Here is a 9,918-nt window from a genome sequence, read left to right on the forward strand (position 1 = left end):
GAAAACATTTGTTTTTATGATAAAAACAATTGACCCGGGAGGAATCTGCCTCACCAGGATGGCCTGCAGCAAATTGTGGAGATGAGGCACAACATGCAGCAAACACCAAGTGCTTCCAAGCCTCGGAGCAGCTGCAGAGCAAATCCCTCCCCACATGGAAGGAAACCCACACTGGGCTTCCACGGCTGCTCCCGAGCCCAGACAACGCAGCCAGTGATGGTTTTAGTGGATTTTGTTGGGAAAGGGAAGACCTGCAGAGGACATTGTTTATTTTTTTTTAATGAATGCCTGGATTTTTTTATTGCAGACATCTTCACCATAGATCTCAACCGAGCTTTTAATAGATGGGTTCCTCGCCAGCGGCAATCGCAAATTGATTGCAGCAGAAATGGCAAGTGAAGACAAATATAGTGCAGGCTGCCTGCAGGGAGAGCGCGCCGGGAAACTTCGGATGCTATTTTTGGTGTTTTGTCTCCACTGCTTACAGTATTTCTAATCTTTGTTTCTCCTTAAAAACATGTTTGGGGTTGGGATGTTTTTGGGGTTTTTTCCTTGTGTTAAAAAAAGTTCCATTCTCTGGAGAAAAAGTTGGGTGGCCGTGTCCATGCCCAGCTCTGCAGAGCTGGTGGGTGCCATGGTCCATGGTTGGTGTGGCAGGAGGGTGAAGGTACACTGGTGATGCTGCCTCCATCCCCTCTGCTGTGACCAGAATCAGGCCTGTCTGTCCCAGGCGCTGCACAGAGACGGAGAGGGGAGTGCCAGGGGTCACTCAGGGTACTTGGCAGAGCAGGAAAACACTTCAAGTTATTGCTGGGCTTGGGGAGCCAGAGCTGGGTGACACTGAAGTGATGTTAAGGGCTTTATGGCCTTGACGTCCTAAACTTCTCAGCCCCAGGGGATGATCGGGATGGTGCAGACTGAGGCAGGTTCACAGGATGACAAGCCCCTGGTGCAGAGGTGTCTCTCTGACGCTCGTGGGTGTGAGAGACAAGGCTGTGGTCAGAAACAGCCACAGAAACATTTCTGTGGAGCAGAAATGCTAATAAAAAATCTGTGTTTAAGTACAGAACAGTGAAATAAAAGCAGATCATGGCAGGGCTGGCCATGACTGCAGGAGCCTTGGTCCTGCACAGCCAGTGTCTGCCTGGCGGTCTGGGATGTTTGCAGCAGCAGCTCAGGGGAGACTATCACCTCGCTGAGGACCTGGCAGGATTTCAGACCATGGGATAGGGTTTGTGTTGTCTGTGTGAGGAGGCTTCCTGGTATGAGAAGCCCCAGATGTTCTTCTGCCTCCCTGTTTGTGCAGAGCGTCTTCTGCCTTGATTTGATCAAGCTGCAATCTGGCATTCGCTAAAAAATCCCTCTATTTCCCATGTTTGTGCTTAAATAACATAAAAAGCCCCTCTCCACCAGCATGCTGGATGGTGCTGGCATTGGAATAAAGACAACAAAAATGGGGAAAAGAAATTGTTCATCAGTGGCTCAGTGAGCCAGTTAGCAGACGGCACCTGTGGCCCTTTCATTCCCGGCCAGGCTGATATTGCACATCCAGCACAGCACAATGCTCATACCCAGCAGCTCAGCATCACCCACCTGAGCTGGGGTGGGCTAGGGCTGCTGAGAACCCCAGGAAGGAAAAAAACAAATTTTAAAAAATTCGAAAACCTCCTTTTTTAATGTTTTTAAGGCACACACTAACATCCACATCTGACAACTCTGCACCAGCCACCCACCCCACAGTGCTGCGCCCACAGCCCCGCTGCAGGAGGGGTCAGGATCTCAATGCCCTGCAGAGCTGCCTGTCTTGCCCTGCCAGGCATCTCTGGAAGAAGGGGCTCAGTGTCACACTGGGCACATGCCCTCTGCCACCTGAGAAGGTTTCCAGCTGGCCTTGCCGGTGCTGGTGTGTGCAGATGTACCAGGAGGAGCAGCAGCTCTTGGGCGCAGTCCAAGGGAAATGTCTGTGGTGCCACAGGCGCCTGCCCGTCTCCTGCGCTGGCACCGGCTCTGCACCGCTGTGAGGCTGCCGACGACCCCATCACTGACCGGCCAAACTCCCTTTTTGGGGCAGCACACGCCAGCTCAGCCCCCCCCACATACCGCCCCCCCCGGAGGTTATTTCGCAAGAGAAGGCAGCTTGCGGAGGAGGTTTTCGTGGCCGGGGATCAAAGTCCTCGGCGCCCGCCCACTTTCCCAGTATTTCGCTGTCGCACAGCCCGGGTCTGCAGCTGGGTTTATGTGCCAGCACCGCGCTGGGGAGGCAGCAGGGAGGGGGAGCCCAGGGCTTGCAGGGGGAGAAGGGCTCGGCTGTCCCAGGGTTGGGACACTGAGGTCAGCCTGCTCGCCTCTCCCACCCTGGGCAACATGGAAAAGGGGTGTCAAGCCCTGTGGCCACCCTCTGGGAGGGCAGGGGGAGGCAGGGATGCTGCGGAAAGGGACTGGTGAAGAACAGGATTCCCAGTCTTCAGCAGTCACAGGGAAGCAGCTTTTCTTTGCCCAGAGGCGGAGGCATCGTGTTCAGGTCCTGCAGGCATCCCAGCTAGTGAAAGCGTGGCTGGACCTTCCCTGCCCCGATCTGGGCAACACCGGCCCCAGCCTAGGCAATAATCCTGCTCTCTCCATCCTACTCCATCTCCACCAGTCCTGAGCTGTCTCCTGGACCAGCTGAATAAGCTCATTTTTCACTGTGTTTTGTGGCTGCAGACCTTACAGAGCTGTGCGAGGAGGCAGGTGGGGACACGAGGAAGATGTTAACTGACTTTTACAACTTTGTTTAGTTAAGAGCATATATTTACACAGTTAATAACCTGGAGGGGTCACATTTTAAGACACTGATGTATTCCCCCCACCCCGATAAAACAGCGTGCTTATACCCGCCGGGTCTGTGGGGTGGGACACAGAGCTCCCTTGCCAGCCTCACTCCCAGTGCAGACAAGGAAACCAGTAACACCACCCAACTCAGCCTCTCCAGGGCTAAGTAAACATTCCTGGCTCCTCCTCTGTCCATTGCAATGAGGCTTTTCCCAGGTCCGGTCTTGCAGGGGCACAGTCGCTGTCCCCCCACCAACACCCTCATCCCACAGAACCAGAAAGGCTGGGAACCACCTTCTCATTTCCAGAATAAATGTATTCCAAGAAAATTCCCCTCCTGAAGCACTGGCCTATCAGGCTTGTCTGTCCCTCTTGGTTTTCCATTTCATTCCATTTCCATTTCATCCAGCCCCCATTCCATTCCCATAACCAGCCGGGGGGCGGTGGGGGGGTCGGGGTCAGTTGTCACCTCCCAGCGACTGTAAATGGCAGCAAAGGGCTGGGGATCACCCGTCATTCCCATTGCAATCCAGGCCTGAGGGAGTACGGCTCACCCACACCATCACTGATCCCACCCGTGTCACTGCTGGACACTTGTCAGCAGCCACTGGGCTGGCAAGAAGCCAGGCTGGCAGGTGCCACAAAAAAGGGTAGAAAACTCACAGGTTTGGGGCCAGGAGCTGTTCCTGCTATATTATTATTGACAACCTCTGCTACAAGGAAAAACAACAAAATTAGGAATAGATGTAAAGAGCAACATGTTTTTTTCCTCCACCCAGCTGAGCTGTCGAGAATAAATCACTGGGTATTTTTGCAAACACTCAGCGAGGCTGGGGAAATCTGCTGGGAGCCGGAGTGCTCAGGTCAGGGCTGTCCTGCCAAGAGATGATTACAGCCTGTCCTAGGGACAGAGGAATGGGGAATGGGGCCAAGAGGTGTCTCAAATCCAGGAGTAAGATTACAGGCTGCAGGGTCAGCAAAACCCTCCTGGGCTCTGGGCGGCACCTGAAACCTCACCAGAAAGGAAAGCAGCCGGTTCAGCAGCACTGCACGTGGCAAATGGCCCTCGGAGGGGGCAGGGGGGCTCCAGCAGCCCCCCCCCCCGGATGCTCAGGGGAGAATTAATTGGTCAATACGTGGCATTTCTGCCCAGCATGAGACGAAGGGTCGGTTCCTGCCATCACATGTCCTGGGGCAGGGCATTCCCCGGACCCACCCCAGGCTGTGTCCTGCAGCCCTGGGGTTGGAGTGCTTGGACCCTCTGCTCCTGATCCCTTGTCTAGAGTTGCACAGAGGCAAGGCAAACATCTCTGCAGTCTGTGAGCTCCACATAAAAACACAGAAGCAATGTTCCTCTCCTAAAAAAAAGGATCGAAAGAGTAGATTAAACATCCAGCTCAGCACAGTGCCTGGGGTCTATTGCAGTGGTTAATCTATAACAAAGCCAGATACACGTTGCTAGAGCTTGGCCTGTTTTTTTTTTAGCATCTCTGTGTTTTTTCCAAGGGTGAGGGCTCCCACACACCCCGCTCGCAGCGGGGCCGCTCGCTCTGTCGAGGAATCGGCGCCAGTCTGAGTTCATTCAGCTCAGGGTCTTCTCTGCCACCTCCACACCCCTGCCACGCTTTCATCTTCTGTTAAAATTAAGCCCATAGCACAGCAAAGCCACAGGGAACAACAGCAAAGCCAAACCAGATGGCACTCAGAGCTCACACCCAGAGACACTGTCTGGGGCTGGATGCTGAGGGATGGGGAACAGGGGCATAGTCCTCTGGTCCCCATTCCTGCCCACTGGGTGACTTCAGGATCCATCCCACAATTTCCTCACATACAGGCAGGTCCCTGCCCAGCACCCTACACCCCAACATGCTGCAGTAAGTCCAGGCACAGACGTTTCCAGCCAGGTTTAGGCAGTGTTGGAGCCAGCAGTGCTGACTACAGGCGGATTTCCCCGGGAGGACAGCAACGACCTTCACTTCTCTGTCCAGCGTCTGAGGGGATCAAATATTTGCGCAGCTCAGCTTCATGTAAAAATGAGAAAAAGAGAGGAAAATGGGAAAAAATGGGGAAGAGGGTAACTACCAGCTCTGCTGATACCGCTGCTGGCTGCCCAGGGAGCCTGGCAGAGCCAGCCCAAGAGCAGATTTCACTGCCCTGTGATGTGAAGGCTGGAGACTCTCACACAGCCTGGCTGCTGCCCTGGCCTCTTGGACATAATTGAAGTGTAGAACCTGCTGCCTGGCTCAGAGATGAGCTCGCTTTTCAGAGCTGACATGCACAGAAACCAGAGAAGTTTCCATGAAGTCCTTCACACTGACAGTGTTGGGTGAAGCGCTGGCTCTTGTTACAAGTCCGGGGATTTTTGAGTGGCAAAACTGTAGAGTGTTAATGCTCACAAACAGGCGTCAGAACAGCAGCTCGTGTGGCCAGAGGGCTCAGATGTTGCACCTTGAACAGCCAGGCTCCCTCCCAGGCAGATACAGGCACCAGCATCGATCCTGCCCTTGGGAAGGAGTTATGTCCCATCCAGGATAGTCAGGCCATGGTATTGCTGGACATCAGCAGCTTGCTCCTGGCTGTCAGGCTTTGCCTGATTGTGGCACAGAAGAAAAGAAGAGACAAGGAGAGGATAGGCAGAGAAAGGAAAAAAAAGCAAAACCCGAAAGAGAAAAAAGTGAGAAGAGAATAAAAAAAGAAGGATGGAAAAAAAGGCAAAGAGAAAAGCCAAGAGATACAAAGGAAAGGAGTGGCAAGGGGCAGCATTGCTGTGTGATCAGGGGGGCAGTCAGGGCTGGAAAAAGGCTCTGGGGGCTCCCATCCCCTGAGAAGGGCAGCTGGGCCCTCTGCCCAAGTCTCATTGCTGCAGCTGCATCTCAGATTATGTTCATTGCATTGAAATAATTTCTCCTTTCACCACCACTAGCCTGAGCATCCAGCAGGCACAGCACAGTGCCTGGCAGTGTGTTCCTCCAGGCTGGGGCTGGTTCCTAGCCGGAGCTCCCAACTCCATTGCCTGCTGCCCCAGGCAATGCCCGGCAGCCAAGGAGGGTGACAGCCAAGGAGCTGTGCCCAGGCACTGCTGGTCACAGGGAAGGATCCTCCTGGGCTCCAGCAGCTGGACACAGATCCAGATCTCGATCTGGATCCCCACCTGTGCACACAGGGCTGCTCTGCATCTATAGTGCAAACGGGAAAAGTAAAGATTAAAAACACCCCCCACCTCTGGCACAGCTGCAATGGCTTCATCACGCAAAACTCCGCATAATGGTCACTGCTGTGCTGATTTAACCAGCCCTGTGTACTGGATCTCTGCTTGCCAAGCCAGCTGCTGGAGTTCTAGGAAACCAAGGGATGACGAAGGTAGTTCTGACACAAGTTTGTGGCCTGATGGGATGAGACACAGCGCAGCAGACCAGGACTGTGAGTGCCGGCCACCACCCTGTGCTGGGCGGGAGCATTCCTATCTAGTTTGAAAGCAATCAGACAGGACCAGGTATGGCATTTTTCTCCAGAAAAGCAGAGATTGCTCTAAGTCTTCAGAAAATACCAAATCTGAGCTGACCTTGCAATGCATTTCTATGCAGATGAGCCTTTGGTAAAGTCCAGCGCTCACAGGTGAGGTGCAGCCAAGTCTTGGCATCAACCACCATCACAGATCTGCCTCACAAAACACATGCAGCTGTTCCTGCCCACACAGCCGTGGCCATCAGTCCCCTGACCCAATAAATGCTGTAACCAGCAGGGGTTTCTAATAAAGGCCTGGGGATCGCAGCCTGTCACAGCACCGACAGCTTGGCTGGATTAGAAACCTGATTAACGGCCTCGGGGGAGATTAGAAATTGCTATTTTGAGAGGGGGTTTTCATGGCAGGCTCTGTGTAATCTGCAGCCCGAGCAGGACGGCGTTCTCCTGCACTGGCTGTTTTCTGGGGGAGCCAACGCTCCTGGCAGCCCAGGCCAGGGGGTGCATTTCTCTCTGCTCAGAGCAGTGTTTATGTTTGCTGCAGTGCTCATCGCTGGCTGATCGCAGCAATTACACGGGGGAGGCATATTTACATGTTTTAACTCTGAAACACTGAGCAAACAAGGCAAGATAATCATTAACTTTGGGAGCTGTTAACCTTCAGCGTGAGTTTTGGCCAGTGAAGGAGAAGTCTGCCAGAACAAAGTCTCTATTTTAGTAAACATTGAAAGAATGAGGTGAGAAAGCTTTTGGTTTTGTATATTATGAGTAGGTAATTATAGGGCATTAATTTGTGTCTCCAGCCTCGATGCTGTGAGAAACTTTTCATTATAGAAGAGAGGAGGAAAGGGGGAAAAAAGCACGGTTAAAATCCACTGGCTTTATCAGCCTGGGAGCAGGAGAAGCAGGGCAGTACAGCACAGCATTGCTGGAGGGCTATAGGGCTGCAGCTCATACCCGCTTGTTCACTGCTGATTATTATGCCAAAGAAATTGTATTTAGACCTAAAAGTTGCTGCAGGAGCTTAATCAGTAAAGCAGCAATAGGTTAGGAGCAAAGAGCTGCACCTTGTACTCTGCCCACGAGGTTCAAGGACTGGCTACGCTGGCTCCCAGCACACGCAGGAGGCAGGGTGGGAGCACAGAGGCTCCCTCGGGCTGGCTCGGCACTGAATCAAACACCAGGAAATATCGGTATCCTTCCTGACCACAGATTGTTAATGCTGCCCCTGGGTAACACATTCTGGAGGGGAAAGAAGAGGAACAACAAAAAGCAAAATGCTGCAGACTTTAGACTGTTACAGGTATCATAAAAAAGTGAGTACTTGAGGAAGGAGGAAGATAAAGGAGGAAGAAAGGAAGGGAAGATGAAAAGTTAAGTAGACAAGCAGATTTACAGTCTTATGGTTACACTTGATAACTAAGCAGAGAGTGCCATCCAGTCAATAGTGCTTATTTGACCATCAGTGGGAAACAGATGAGTAACTGAGGCCTGTAAGGAGATTATGGCCAGAAACAGCCTCCTGCTCCAAAGAGCAGCTGCTGGGAGCTGTGGATTCCCCAGTCTAGCCTGACTTGGGGCTGACTTGACACAGGAGGCGCTACTCACTGCCCAGCACAGGTGATGAGCAGGTGTTTGGGCATCCTTCTCCACAGGGCACAGAAAAAGCAGTTCCATTTGCCATTTAACACAAGGTACAGAGATGGATAGTTTTGGGAGGGGCCTGAAGTGTCACAAAATGCCATCTTTTCCCTTTGAAGTTCACTTGTGCTTGTTCTTCAGGGCAGGCTGTAAGAGTCTCACAGATTCAGTTCTTTCCTGGGAGGCAGAGCCACCCTCCAGCACTGAGGCCAGTACTCACCCTCCTGTCCCAGTGCCCCACATACCTTTCACACACAGGCTTTACAGCACTCAGCACGTGCCTCTCAAAGTGGTTTCACAGTGTTCAGCAGTTCCAGATCAACAGATCAAGGGTTCACTGCAATAACATCAGCAGGTTTTCCCTGCGCATGGCAGAGAATCTATTAATGTTTGTTTGGGAAATATATTTGTTTAAGAAAGCTCCCCCAGCCCTCAAAAGCACGTGTTTTACAGCTGCAACCCAGCCCCAGATGTAGCAATTTCCCCCAGGCCCAACTGCAAAACAAGTTGCTCCAGCCCTTGGCAGCCCTGCTCCCTGTCACAAGATCCCAGACTTCTAGTGAGCTTTTAAAGAAAGTTTTGGAAAAACGTTTGTTTGCACAGGCAATGGCACAGAGCTCCTGCAGTTTGGGGTTATTTTTTTTTCCGTTTAGTGTTGCACCTCTGTGAGCACGGTTTTATATGATTCGGTACTAAAACATTTTGAATAATCTTTTCTGCAGAATAAAGCTTATTTGATTTTGCTTTTAAATGGACAAATAGCTTGACTTACAATTCAAACACAGCTGATTAATGCCATTCAACCAACAGCTAAAAAGCCCTCCAAACTTTTACCACAATCAGGCTCTTTAATCCACAGGAGTTTTAACTCTACAACATTTGTAACATAAGAAAAATGTTTCAGATTCCCAATATACCATTGCTGCTCTGTCATCAGCTCTAAGGCCCAAACTGGAGGCTTTTGCTCATGTTGTAAAACTAACAACTTCCATCAGGTGTAAAATAAAGCAGATGATCGTTGCTAATAATGTCATGAAGGTGTTCTGAAAATTAAATAACACTGACAACCCTTTCTGCAGGTACAGGGCAAGCCACGATACTCCATGCAGTGATGGACTTCACAAACATGTACATATTTTAATGCCAGGATGCAAACTCCATTTTGAATGAAGGGCTAATTTGGTCCTGCCATTGTTTTTTCTTGAGCTAGAAATCACTGAAGTCTGTTTGGGCAAGAAGGAAAGTTAAGCTATGATATTTACTACTAAAATACAGAAATCAGACCATCCATTAATCCATTAAACACTGAAAAACCTATATTGTCTGCTTTCTAGAGTGATCTTTACTACATCAAATTTGTGGGCAATCAGGTTTATGTGTAACATAAGCATAGATTAATCTGCTGCAGGGATCATAGAACATCTCAGATTCTCAGCTGGAGTCTTATTCAGCAATACTACAGAAATGGATGAGCCAAACCTTCAGATTAGCTCGGCCCCTGCTAGAGGAAGAAACAGATAATGCTCATCAGTTCCCTGGTTCAGCCACTTCCCAGCCAGGGATGCCTTTGCCCAGCCCAGCTAATTGCCAGCCAGGGATGCCTTTGCCCAGCCCAGCTAACCCACGGCTGCTGTGCCCACGGGAGGTGAGTGCCAGTGCCAGCAGGTGCTCGGCTCCTGGGTCAGACCCAGCTGGGGGAGAGCCAAGGGCAGGGGACACAGGAAGAGACAAATATGGGCAAAGCAACCCAAGTGGAGCCTTGTGCAGAAGATAAGCTCTAGTCATGACTGTTTCCCTGTTCTGTGCCACATCCACAGCGCTTCGTGTGTGTGGGGAGAACCCTCAACCGAGAGTCCAGCTATTTAAATTTAACAGGGGCAAAACCACATCTAATGGAAAGTTCTCAAGCTTTACATGAGGCATCTGCTCACCTCTGTCTGTCTGTAAGTCAGATATCCTGCAGGTGTATTCCAGCTGGTAAGACACAACACCCAAGTTCACATC

Source organism: Chiroxiphia lanceolata, chromosome 18, assembly GCF_009829145.1.
Source record: "Chiroxiphia lanceolata isolate bChiLan1 chromosome 18, bChiLan1.pri, whole genome shotgun sequence".
Lineage (NCBI taxonomy): Eukaryota > Metazoa > Chordata > Aves > Passeriformes > Pipridae > Chiroxiphia > Chiroxiphia lanceolata.